This window comes from Wolffia australiana, chromosome 5 (genome assembly GCF_029677425.1).
Source record: "Wolffia australiana isolate 7733 chromosome 5, ASM2967742v1".
Classification (NCBI taxonomy): Eukaryota; Viridiplantae; Streptophyta; class Magnoliopsida; order Alismatales; family Araceae; genus Wolffia; species Wolffia australiana.
The window spans coordinates 19,978,002-19,990,991 of NC_135839.1; positions in this window are offsets into that span (position 1 = coordinate 19,978,002).

The window sequence follows — 12,990 nt, forward strand, 5'->3', positions numbered from 1 at the left end:
TCACGAGAGAGAACGAGCGAGAGAGCAAGTAGGAGAAAAGAAGAGGAGAAAGCAAGGGAGAGAGGATGAGGGGGAGAAAAGGGAGAGTTTTTGTTTTGTTTGTTGCGTCCTTACATAATTACTCCCTTTTATGTACACAATGGCCTTTGCCTGGGGTCAGAGCGAACAAGAAAGAGAAAGGCAAAATGAGGGACAAATGACTTCGAGTGAGGCATAAGGAGAGAGTGATGGATTTAGGAGCATACCTATATGTGCCATGGCAGCGGAATATTTCACTTTAAGCTCCGTGGATTGTCTTTAGAAGGTATATACAGGCTCCAGCAAACCTGAGGCTCCCTCTATGGTTTAGGGACTTGGAAGACCAGGTAAGCAGCTTGAGAACAGGATGTTGGTAGCCCTAATTTGTATGTCATTTATAAGGACGAACCATAACCCCCCTTTATCATACTAAACCCTAAAGTGCAACCGTCTCCTATGAAAAAGATGACAATGCCCTTACGTGCAGCTAGTCAACAAGGTCAACATCCTACATACTCCCACTATATCTCGTTGACGAGCCTCTGTACTGAATATCACAAATTAGGGATCATTAGTGCACATCACATATGATCATAACATCTTTTGTAAATACCAGTCATAGCAATAATATACCTTCAAAGCATATGTCCCAACTATGAACTAAATACTTGCGTAAGACATTAAACACCAATATGTAGGATATTAGATAAGCTCATTGTCATGACAATGATTCGAGTTTCAGTGCACCAATTTGTAGGAAACAAATCATGATTCATATAGAATCATTCAAAGACGAAATATCAATATGACATGAATACATTACTATCTTAGGTGACAAATCTCACCGCACAAGTCAAGGGAAACTGATCAGAACTATATTTAAGACATGTCCACAATAGGTTCCAGGTGGCAGCGCCTTAGTAAGCAGGTCAGCTAGCATTAAGCCATAGTGTGCTTGATAGAAACGGATCCATCTGTGATCCTCTCCTTTACAATCAAGAACTTTACCTCCATGTGTCTACAAGCACTAGAGCTCCTGTTATTAGAGAACCTAACAGAAGCTTCACTGTCATAGTATATTTGTATGGGCTTCTTTATTGAGCAAACAGCTCCAAGATGTGACAAGAAATTCCACAACCATATGGCTCGCGAAGATGCGTGGAAACAAGTGACATACTCAGCTTCCATTGTAGATGCTGTGGTCGTCTTCTACTTGGTACTAGACCATGAGACAGCTCCCCGAGCAAGTACAAAGATATAACCAGATGTAGATCTTCTTGTATCTAAACATCTCGCAAAGTCTGAGTTCGAGAATCTTACGACTTCCAATTGATATGAGTGTTTGTACACAAGGATCAAATCTTTTGTTCCATGCAAATAGCATAGAACCTTCTCGGGGGTCACTCTGGTATCTACCAAGATATCTAGTGACAAAAGCAAGGTGGGGTCATGTACACATTTGCGCATAGTTGAGAGACCCAACAACCACAACATATGGTTTGTCCTTCATAGCCAAACATTCCTCATCAGAACAAGGACCTTCTATTTTTATTATTTTGTCACCCTTAACAATAGGGGCCTTTCCTGGAGAACAATTTTCCATCAAAAACATCTGCCACACATTTGATATATAGCACCTTTGTGATAGTCCTAGAGTGCATAGCTCAAAGTGGGCTTCCCTTGTGTCTTTCATATCAAAATGGTTCGATAGGAAATCTTTGGTCTCCTTTCACAAACTAGAACTTGAAGTAGCATGCAATATATCATCAACATATAGCACCAGAAAAATCAAGCTACTCCCACATTCCTTTAGCTATATACATTGATCAACAATGGTTTCCTTAAACCCCAAAGTGGTGATGACTTCATAAAATTTGAAGTACCATTGTCTGGAAGGTTGCTTTAGCCCATATATAGATCAATTCAGCCTGCAAACCATATTTTATTTTCCATTGACCTCAAAACCTTGAGATTTTTGCATGTACAGTTCTTCCTTGAATTCACCATTTAGGAAAGCCATTTTCACATCCATTTGATGTAGCTTTAAATTGTATTGAGATACTTAGTCCATTACTTTTCGGAAGAGACCTTTAATGAGACAGGAGAAAAGGTCTCATAATAGTCAATGCGTTCTCTGTGTAAACCCTTTTGCAACAAGTCTAGCCTTGTAAAGCTCGACAGTACCATCAGGATGAAGTTAGTCTTGTAGACCAACTTACAACCAATTGGTTTCTTCCCTAATGGTATGTAACAATTTCCCACGCATGATTGCAATCAATCAATTTAAGCTCCTCAATCGCTTGAAATTAATGATCAGAGTTTCTAGAGTTCATGGCTTGCAAAATGTTATGGGGTCATTTTTTCCTTCACCTATATCTTCACCTTATAAATACACCACATAATCTGATGGAGTTGCTGGCCTTCTTTGTCGGGTGGGCCTTCTCAAGATAACCTCTTGACCTTGATGCAGATTTTTCATCTACTTGAGGTTCCGTTGATGGTTGTAGTCGAGGTTGTTCTTGGACTGGCACATTCATCGTAGAGTATCATCCATTGCTGGAATGATAATTGGTAAGTATGTGCGAGTCAATTGAGGATGTTGACGCCAATGCCATGTGTATCATGATGAGGATTAATGGTGTCTATCATTGAATCCTTGAGAAAAATTCCCTCAATATATTCCTACTAACACAAACTTCCTCTAAGAATATGGCCCGATCAGACTCAATAATTATGGTGGCATGTGTAGGACAATAGAACTTGTAGTCCCTTGATCTCTCTGGATAGCCAATGAAGTAAACACTCATTGTAGTTGAATCCAGAGGCCTCTCATTTGTATTGTAAAGCTTAACTTCAGCTGGGCATTCCCATACATGCATGTAACTCATAAGGAGTTTGTCCTACAGACTTGATAGGAACCTTATTTAGTAGATGTATGGATGTTCTTAATGCTTCACCCCACAACGAGACGTGTAGGGTCGAGTGACTCATTTTAGCTCTAACTATTTACTTAAGTGTTCTATTTATGCATTCAGCTACCCCATTCATATTGGGCTTTCGTGGCATTGTATATTGTGGAACTATGCCATGTCCCTTATTAGTGTATTGACCATTGTACTCACCTCACCTGTCAAATTGACCTGATTTAATTGATTTACCTAAATGTTTTTCTACCTCCAATTTGAAATCCTTAAACATCGCAAAAACTTCAGATTTTTCAAGAATGAGGTAAAGATACATGTATATGTGGTAATCATATATGATAGTAACAAAGTACTTCTGGCTGGTAAAGGAGGGATCAAAGGATCTGCACACATCAGTGTTAAACAAATTTAAAATATTTTGGCTTAAATTAGCAGATTTCTTGAAGGTACTGACTGTTTTAACTTTTATACAGTCAACACAAATGTGGAAGTTTGTGAAATCTAGGGAATTAAAAGTCCCTCCTTCACTAGTCTGTCCACTCTTACTTGGGAGATATGGCCCAACCTCCGATGCCCTAGAATAGCAGAATATAAAGCAACTCTTGTGATGGGGGATCATCTCACCACCAAAACGAACAGATGCCAGAAACCACATCAAACGGCATGAGCCAACGTCTTTGACACGTCATTCAAGAACTCGGCTAAATGATGAGTCATCAGATGATTTATCTTTCCTTTCGCATTTGAGCAATTGTAATTTTGTTTTTGAATTGTGGACAGGCCTATTCGTATTTGAGCCTCGTGCTTTGGATTTTTTCTTTATTTTTTCATCAAGGGAAGGTTATTTGTCATGAGACGATCCTTCCCCGTTATGGCCCAATTAGGCATGCCCATGCCCTATATAAAGGACAATGTGCCCAAGAAGCCAGGTGGGAGTTGATTTGAAAGTTGAAATTGTTTCTTCATTTTTACTCCCTCCTCTCCATCTGGATATAGTTTCTTTATCATCTTTAGTTTAAATCGTGGGAACAATGCTCGCCATGCCTCCTGCCACGTCGAAGAGTTTGTGGGGAAATCGTCGCCAACGCCCATTGTGTTTGTCCAGATCCTGATCAAGAAACGAATTTCTTGATCTGTTATTTTTCAAGAGAGCTCCAGGATCTCCATCTTGGATCAATCTTAAAGCATCTTCTCACCCATTTTTGGAAGCTGCGAACGGCGTGCCACTACTGCCCCACATCGCTTCCACTACCGGCCATGCTGGCTCCACCATTGCTCTGCCTTGCGATCTGACGTAGGACGACTATGGGATGGACGATTTAGGGCGGATGACGAGGCTATGGGTAGGAATGGGTAAGGGATAAAACAATCCACAGAAATCACGGTCGATTCTCGGGCTTAAAACCGATGAAATCTGGTGGTGCAGCTCCGACCCTTATCGAGGGCGGGAGTACTGTCTTCCCCCACCGCGACGATGCCTAAGCACCGAAATCAATACCTCGAATTCACGTCGCGAAGAAACACTCGAGAAAAGGAGAGAAGAAGAGGAAATCCAAGCCTAATTCTGACGGCGGTGGAAACTTCCCGAGAAAATACTGAGCGGAGAACACGTCGACACCACAGGGTTCAGGTATACCTCAGCACCGTAGTGCGTGTAGAGGCTGCAGGTAATTCTGCTCGTGGCGACGGCGCGGCGTGATACTGAACGGGCGCCCGGCGTTGTCCGCCCTGGTTGACGCATGAAGCGGGACGCCGGGTGGGCGCGACTCAAGCGGAGCGCGGTGCGCGGAGCGCACCCGGCGGCTGGCGCTTGAGGCGCGCCGACGGCGCGCAGCGCCGCGCGGCAGCGACGGAGGCGCACGGCGGCGCGGCGCGAGGATGGCACGCGTGGCGTATGTCGCGGCGCAGACCGCACGGCCATGCCGCGGTGATGACGACGGCGGCGGCAGCGGCGGCGGTGGCGGCGGCGGCACGACGGTGATGACGGCACGACGGCGGCGACGGGAAGGTTAGGGCAAGATGAGGTAGGGCAATCCTCCAAGAAGAGTTAGAAAGAAAACTCAATTCTTGAATTATGATTGCCTAATGAGTTCTTGAAACAAATGACCTTATATAGGCCTTGGAGGAAAGAGAAAATAACTAGAAAATAAGACACGCAAGGAAAACGCAGATCACGTCACGCCAAAGGGCAGTTGTGGATCTGCCTTTGGCGTCGTGTCATGACGCGCGTGGAGACGTGCGCGGGTGGTGACGTGGCGGACGACGGTTGTGGCGTGTTGACTTCTTCGTTGACTCCTGTTGACCGAGGTGGGTTGACTTCTGTTGACTTCATCTTTGGATCCGTAACGTCTGTGTTGACCCCTACTGCCTGCGGTGACGTGTCCCGGGCTGATGCATTGGCGTCCTCGCCATCACGATCGCTGCTGCCAGTGCACCTGCAATGCCATCACTATTGCCAATGCTGCCTCTAGCGTGCCAAAATCCGCACTCCTTTGCAAGCCTGTGCCCGCGCGCGCCCTCACCTGTGCCTGCCATACCCTGCGCCACGCCCGCATTTTCTCACGCATAGTGCCCGCGCTGCTTAGCCGCGTCCCGTACCCTCTACGCAGCCCCGGTCCAGCTCTGCCCATCCGCAAGCTTGCGCGTGCGTTGTGCCCCGCACACACCCACTCCAAACCCACCGTGCCTCACACGCCTTGGCATCCATGTCCGTCATGTTCCACATGCTCTCGAGCGCGTCCACGCCCGTGTGCCTCCACGCTCGTACGTTGACACACACACGGATTACCCCTTGCCCGTCCCGTGCCAATGTTCCCTTCCACCCTGATTTGCCCATTTTCAACGCACCCCTACCAGCTGCTCTCGCACCGACCACCAACATCTTCGGCCCTGACTGTCACCTCGGACTAGGTTGCTATTATGTTGGGGTTTAGCTCAACATGTACTCTATCTCCCCTACACTCACAGTTACGTTATTTCTTAAAGTGCCATTGACGTGTGTTCCTATCGCCTCCGAGAGTGCAAATCAGCGTGTAGGATTAACCCACCATAATTTTGTGAGAGGAAGGGAATTCTTTGTGAGAAGGATTGGACTCTGTTGGGTAATTAACTATACCCATCATTGTCGTAGATGTTCAATTGGTCCAAAGGGACATTGAGGAGTTGGATTGTGACCAATCAAACTCCGTCAACTAAATTGGGTGTCAAAATTGATCATTGCTGCTGCATACTTTTCATTGACTTTACGACTTTGCATTTCATCAATATCACATCTCTTGCTCGAAACCACTTCTCCTTGTGTTGTAACGCGTGACGATCGATCCCGGCCAATTACGTGTTACATCATATTGGTATCAGAGCCGGTCGCGCTAATTTTTATTAACACGGTTCAATCGAATATCTCACATAAAGTTTTCTTTTACATTGTGCATTACATGTCTGGAAATTCATAACATTCATTGCACGTCATCACATTGCATTTATAGAACCCCTAGTGAACATAAACGAGATAGTTGACCATAAGATGGTTCAAACTAGGGCACCGCTACGGACTACCGTACAGAGCGAATACGCCGAGGAGGATCCCATCTTCGATGCCTATGTCGTGGATCTTACACTTGAAGACCCACGAACTGATTACTACTAAGACGAGCGTCCTGAGGATGTTGAGGTTGAATTACCTCCTCGTGTAGTTAGGGACACCTCACCCCAGGTCCCCACACCTCCCAGTGGGTCGTCAAGATCTGTCATACCTAAACGGTCAGAGCGTCGAGTCTCTTCCATCTCGGCCCCTTTAACAAGGAAGCCGTCAAACTGAAACTTAGTTGCTCCATCGGCGAATGAGGTTCCTCAACGATTGGGCAAGGCTCCAATGAGGAGTAGCCCCGCCCCACTGCCGGTCAAAGAAGCTGCACCACTACCAACTAGGCAATCCAACGGACAACCTGCACACCACAAAAGATACTAGCGTCAACAACATTGGGATAATCACCGACGAAGGTCACCACCCCCAGATCTGTATCGCCCCTTGCGATAACAATAGGACTGTCACTATCCGTCAGCGAGGAACTTCCTTCAACCAGAAGCTCGTTACTCCCCATGGAAAGATGGGCCCACCACCCTTTGCCAGTTCAGGCACATAAACACATGAGGAATCCATAGTATGACACTCAAGGGTATGCATACGGAGCAGCCCCACCACCCTTTGCCAGACCCAACACACATATCGCGTCCCATGCGCAAAGTTACCCGGATGATCCGAATGGACCCACGTATGATGTTGGACCGAACACTGTCCCCCGACCATATGGTATGACTACTAGTCATGCCCCTAATCAAGGGTCTTATGTTACTGCTGCGCCTCACCCATATGGGGTGCCCCCCGTAAATCTAACATATCCTACACCGTACGTGCCAACGCCATCATATACGCCATGAGATCCCTATTATGTTCCCGAACCATGATCACTGCCACCTACGACATATCATGAAGACCTGTCTATGCGCCCTATGCATCAGCAAGCTTATGGGCCACCACCAACTTACGGACCAACTTCCCCTACGGTAACCCAAGTAGCGCCACCACCTCTGTACGTGCACCGAGTACCCCATAGATACAGAGAATATGTCCAGCAACCAGTCTAAAATGTTGCCCTAGCTCTTGAGCCAAGAGGATATTATGGGACACAAGATGTTTGGTGACAAGTGCCAGCTCGACGGCACTACGAGGATGATGAGAGAGATCGCCGAAGAGAGGAACATAGGGCCAAGATACAGAAAAGTGTCCGAACGGAGGTTCCCATCTATGAAGGGTCATGAAACCCTAAATATTACAAAGACTGGGAATCCCATTTGGAAAGCTATTTCAAGTGGTATGACATGGACAATGATTTATGTGTGTCATACGCTGAAGCTCAGCTTGGAGGGCAAGCCAAAATCTTGTAGAAAAATGAGACGGAAGCGGCTCGATGCCGTGGAGAACCTTCTCCAACTTGGGAACAAATGTCTAGATGACTTAAGGACAAATACATCCCCAAGCTCTATATGACACGACACTTGCTTAAGTGGATAAACCTTAAGCAAGGAAAGCGAAAGGTCAGCAACTACATAGAGGAATTCGAGGAATTCTAGATGCGATGTAAATTTGTGGAAAGCCCAAAAGTTCAGATCACCTTCTTTATACATCGTCTGAGGAATTAATTAGCCGTAAGCATGCTGGAACAGAATCAAGCGACCGTGGATCAATCTTGCAGCTTGGTCAAGAGTAATGAATATACTATTGAAGACATTACTCCACTCACTCCGACTGCACCACGGACCGCATCCACTACCAACACTGCACCCAACACTGCTAGAACTACTAGTAGTTCAGGGTGGTCAAGAGGAACCACCATCGCAGCGAGAACTACTCCACCATCGACCACAACCGTGACTACGGCACCTCCTTAGTTGTGTCTATGACACAAGCACCTAACGTTGCGCATGAACCATTGCAACGCTTTAAATGCAAAGGTTTTGGGCATCGGCGTACCAATTGCCCATCACTTCTGCATATAGACATACATTGGACCCTGACAGAATCCCCGCCCCGAAGATGACATGGAAGTTGACGAGTACCCTAATGAACTTCATGAGGGCAAAGAATATGAAGAGCCACTTGGCTACATACAAATCACCCTGATTGCACTCACCGCGGAGCAACTATTAGTGAATCTACGGATTCAACAAAGCAGGTTGGATTCAGGAAGCTCTAGCACCCGTCGACCAGCTCTAGGTAGAACCCCTGCCCCTAACACCATGATAGCATTCATGACCTCATGGACAGGATCAACACCTACTCAACAATCACATCCAATATCCGTGGTAAACAACGGGTGAGTCAACCCTACACCAGCGGTCATTTTACCACTGCCGACACCAACCTCGGCACCCTTGACCGTTGATCTGACACAACGCACTTCCATATATTACCTGTACGTCAAAATTGGAGGACGTACATTCAAATTGATAGTAGATAGTGGCAGCTGCATAAATGCAGTCTCAGAAGAAACGACAACCAAATTGGGGTTGATGTTTATGCCACATCCCACGCTGTATAACGTTTCATGGATTGATGCCTCCACCTTACCGGTGAAGTCCCAATGCAATGTACCACTAAAAATGAGCACCTATGACAAAAAGGTGATATACAATGTTCTACCAATGAAGATTTGTAGCATCATCTTAGGACGGCCATGGTTATTCGACCATGACGTGCAGTTATTCGCACGAGCCAACCTGCTTGGTCATTTATGGTGGCCGTCGACTCATTAGTTAACCGTCGACAAAGCAAGTGCTTCAACCAGGATTGCCTACTACGACACATATACGACAGCCCCGGAATCCTTTGATCACTAATGGTTGTGTCTTTTAACAAGAGATGGAACAAGGTCCAGAAAATACACCAGTCTGCTTGGCCCTGACATTAGTCGTTCCTACCAAGGAACCGGAATCTGAATCAATGATACCCAAAGTCGCCCAGCTCTTGGAAGAATTCAGTGAAGTTTTTCCGGATGAGTTACCGAATGATGACCACCTATGCGTGAAATACAACGCACAACAGATTTAGTACCGGGAGCATCCCTCCTAAACCTGCCGCATTACCGGATGGATCCCACCCAGTATGAAGAGTTACATCGTCAAGTCAAAGAGCTCCTCTTAAAGGGACTAATTTGGGAAAGCCTCAGTCCATGCGCCGTACCGGCCTTATTTGCACCTAAGAAGGATGGAACTTTGTGAATGTGTTACAACTCTAGGGCCATCAACAGGATCACGGTCAAGTACCGTCTTCCGATCCCGCACGTGCAAGATTTATTCGACGAGATGGATGGAGCCACTATCTTCTCAAAAATTGATCTAAAAAGTGGATATCATCAAGTTAGAATCCGCCCAAGAGACGAATCGAAGACCACTTTCAAAATTAAGGACGATCTATTTGAGTGGAACGTAATGCTCTTCGGGTTATCCAATGCCCCTAGCACTTTCCAGTGATTAATGAATGAAGTATTACACCCATTCATTGGAAGGTTCGTCGTCGTTTGTTTTGAGTACATTCTTCTCTATAGCTTGAAGGAAGAATCGATCACTTGCAACATCTACGAGATGTATGTCTAGCACTACGTCGGGAAACGCTTTATGCTCACATGAAAAAGCGCAGTTTTTTCACGATAGAAGTTTCATTCCTTGGGTTCATCTTGTCGGCCAACAAAGTAGCAGCCGACCCCGCCAAAGTGGCGGCCATCACCTCATGGCCAAAATTAAAAGACGTGCACGACGTCTGTAGCTTTATGGGTTTAGCCAAGTTCTACCAAAGGTTAGTGCCAGGATTCACTGGGGTCACTGCCCTAATCACAGACTTGATAAAAAAGGAAAAGTTCGAATGGATCCCAGTGGCCAATAATGCTTTCGAACTTGTTAAGAAACTTATGACAGAAACACCGGTTCTCAAATTACCCGACTTTGAAATGGTATTCGAAGTCACTTGTGACGGCTCTGGCATATGCATTAGAGGAGTCCTTACTCAAGAGGGACACCCTATCGAATACTTTAGCGAGAAATTAAATGATACCCCCAAAAGGTATGACAATTATGACAGATAATTCCACGTTTAGTGCAATCTTTGCGACATTGGAGGCACTACTTACTACCGAAGGAATTCGTCTTATATTTAGACCACAGTGCCCTTAGGCACTTACAAGATCAAAAGAAGGTGAACGATCATCATGACAGGTGGATCGCATATTTACAAGACTATACATTCGTTGTCCGCCAAATAAAAGGCAAGGATAGCACTGTGGCCAATGCCCCAAGTAGAGAGCCATTAGTTCTTAACATGATGCGGACCCAAATTTTGGGTTTTGAACAAATCAAGGCTGATTATGAAAAATGCCCTGACTTCGGACTGATATTACGCAATCTAAAAGAACGATCATGCTCTGAATTACAAGACTATAATACTTTGGACGGATACCTCTTCTACATGAAGAGTTTATGTATTCCGCGTTCATCCTTGTGCGATTTCCTAATATGGGAAACTTATGCCGGAGGTCTTAGGGGTCATTTTGGGATCAATAAGAAAATCCAAGCCATAGAATATCAATTCTACTGGCCATCCCGTAAAAGAGACGTTGGTAATATAGTTTCACGTAGCTTAACATGCTCTCGTGCCAAAAGGACCAAGCAAAACTTCGGATTATACACAACCCTCCTAGTACCTAGCAGACCCTGGGATGACCTCAGCATAGATTTTGTCTTGGGACTCCTTAAGACTTTATGACAACACGACTGAATTATGGTCGTCATCAACAGATTCTCCAAAATGGCACCATGTGTCGTGCTCCAAAACCTCCGACGCTTCCCGCGTTCCATGTCTCTTCTTTTAAGGAGGGAAAACAAGCCATGGTTAGATTACGACCTGAGAAGAATTCTCCAGGGGTCGCTATCAAATTATATCCTCGTAGTGCCGGGCCTTTCACGATTGCCAATGAAAATGCTTATGTAGTGAGCATAGCTCCTAGATGGGGGATTTGTCCAACCTTCAATGTAAGCGACTTAGTGCGCTACCAACCCATGCCACCAACAATTAAGCCTCCCAACCTCTCAGGCCTAAGTAGTAGTGAAGGTGAGATCCACTTGTTACCCATTCCACTTCCAAAACCCATGAGGCCATAACACATTGATACAGTACTGCAGGAAGTAATCAACACTGCACGGGAGTGGCTGGACCGCAAATTTCTCATCCGTTGGCAGGGTCGACCTCAATCCGAAGATACTTGGATCATGGAAGCAGATTTTTTACACCTTTGGCTGGAGCTAGTGCTGCCACTGGACGATGTCATAGGCATCAACTCGACGGAGTCTAGTTCCTCCCACCCCATGAAGATGATAGGGGACCATCTCACCACCAAAACGAACAGATGCCAGAAACCACATCAAACGGCATGAGCCAACGTCTGTGACACATCATTCAAGAACTCGGCTAAATGATGAGTCATCAGATGATTTATCTTTCCTTTCGCATTGGCGCAATTGTAATTTTATTTTCGAATTGTGGACAGGCCTATTCGTATTTGAGCCTCGTGCTTTGGATTGTTTCTTCTTTTTTTTCATCAAGGGAAGGCCGCTCGTCACAAGACGATCCTTCCCCGTTATGGCCCAATTAGGCATGCCCCTGCCCTATATAAAGGACAGCGTGCCTCATGCAGGACGGACGTCGTCGACGTCCTACAGCGGGAGCGTGGGTCTGTTCGTCCGGATCGGGGACGATCATCTTGGACGGCAAGTCCCACTTTCAGTTGGTGTCCCGGAAAGGTCTTGCGCGGGTCCTCAATTTGTTGGGGCCGAAGGGTGTTTCTATCTTCATGTGATCGACGCTCCACGGGTAATCGTCGAGGCGCTGGTGGTCCCGACTACCAGTGGGCGGGGCGGTTCAGCCGGCCGGATGACGAAGACGGGGGCGAATATTGCAGCGGTGACGGATGTCGCGGTGTTAGTGCTCTTGATGATGGTGGCGGGTGGCGACCTTGGAAGGCAGCGGCGGGCAGCAATTGGAGGCGACAACGGGTGGCGGTTGGAGGCGGTGGGGCGAGCGATGGCAGTGGTGGCATCGAGCTGCAGCAGCGTACTGCGGCAGCAAGCGGTGCCGACGAGCGGCGGCGGCGTCGAGCGGCAGCGGCGGCAAGCAGCATCAGTGGCAGCGTCGAGCGGCGGCGGTAGTGGCATCGAGCGGCGGCGGCATCGAGCTGCAGCGACGTCAAGCAGCAGCGCGGCGTCGAGCAGCGCGGCGGCATCGAGCAGCGGTGGCGGAGGCAGCGACGAGCGGCGGTGGCGGCGTAAGCGGCGTGGTGGTGGCGGCCGGAGGTGGCGGCGGCGAACGCCGCGCTACCGCTGGTCGGAGGTAGCGCGGCGCCTGAGGCGGCAATGGCGGCCAGAGGCGCGGCGGCAACCGGTGGCGGCAGTGGCCAGAGGCGGCGGCGGCCTGGGGCGGCGGCGGTGGGGCCGGGCTGGGCCG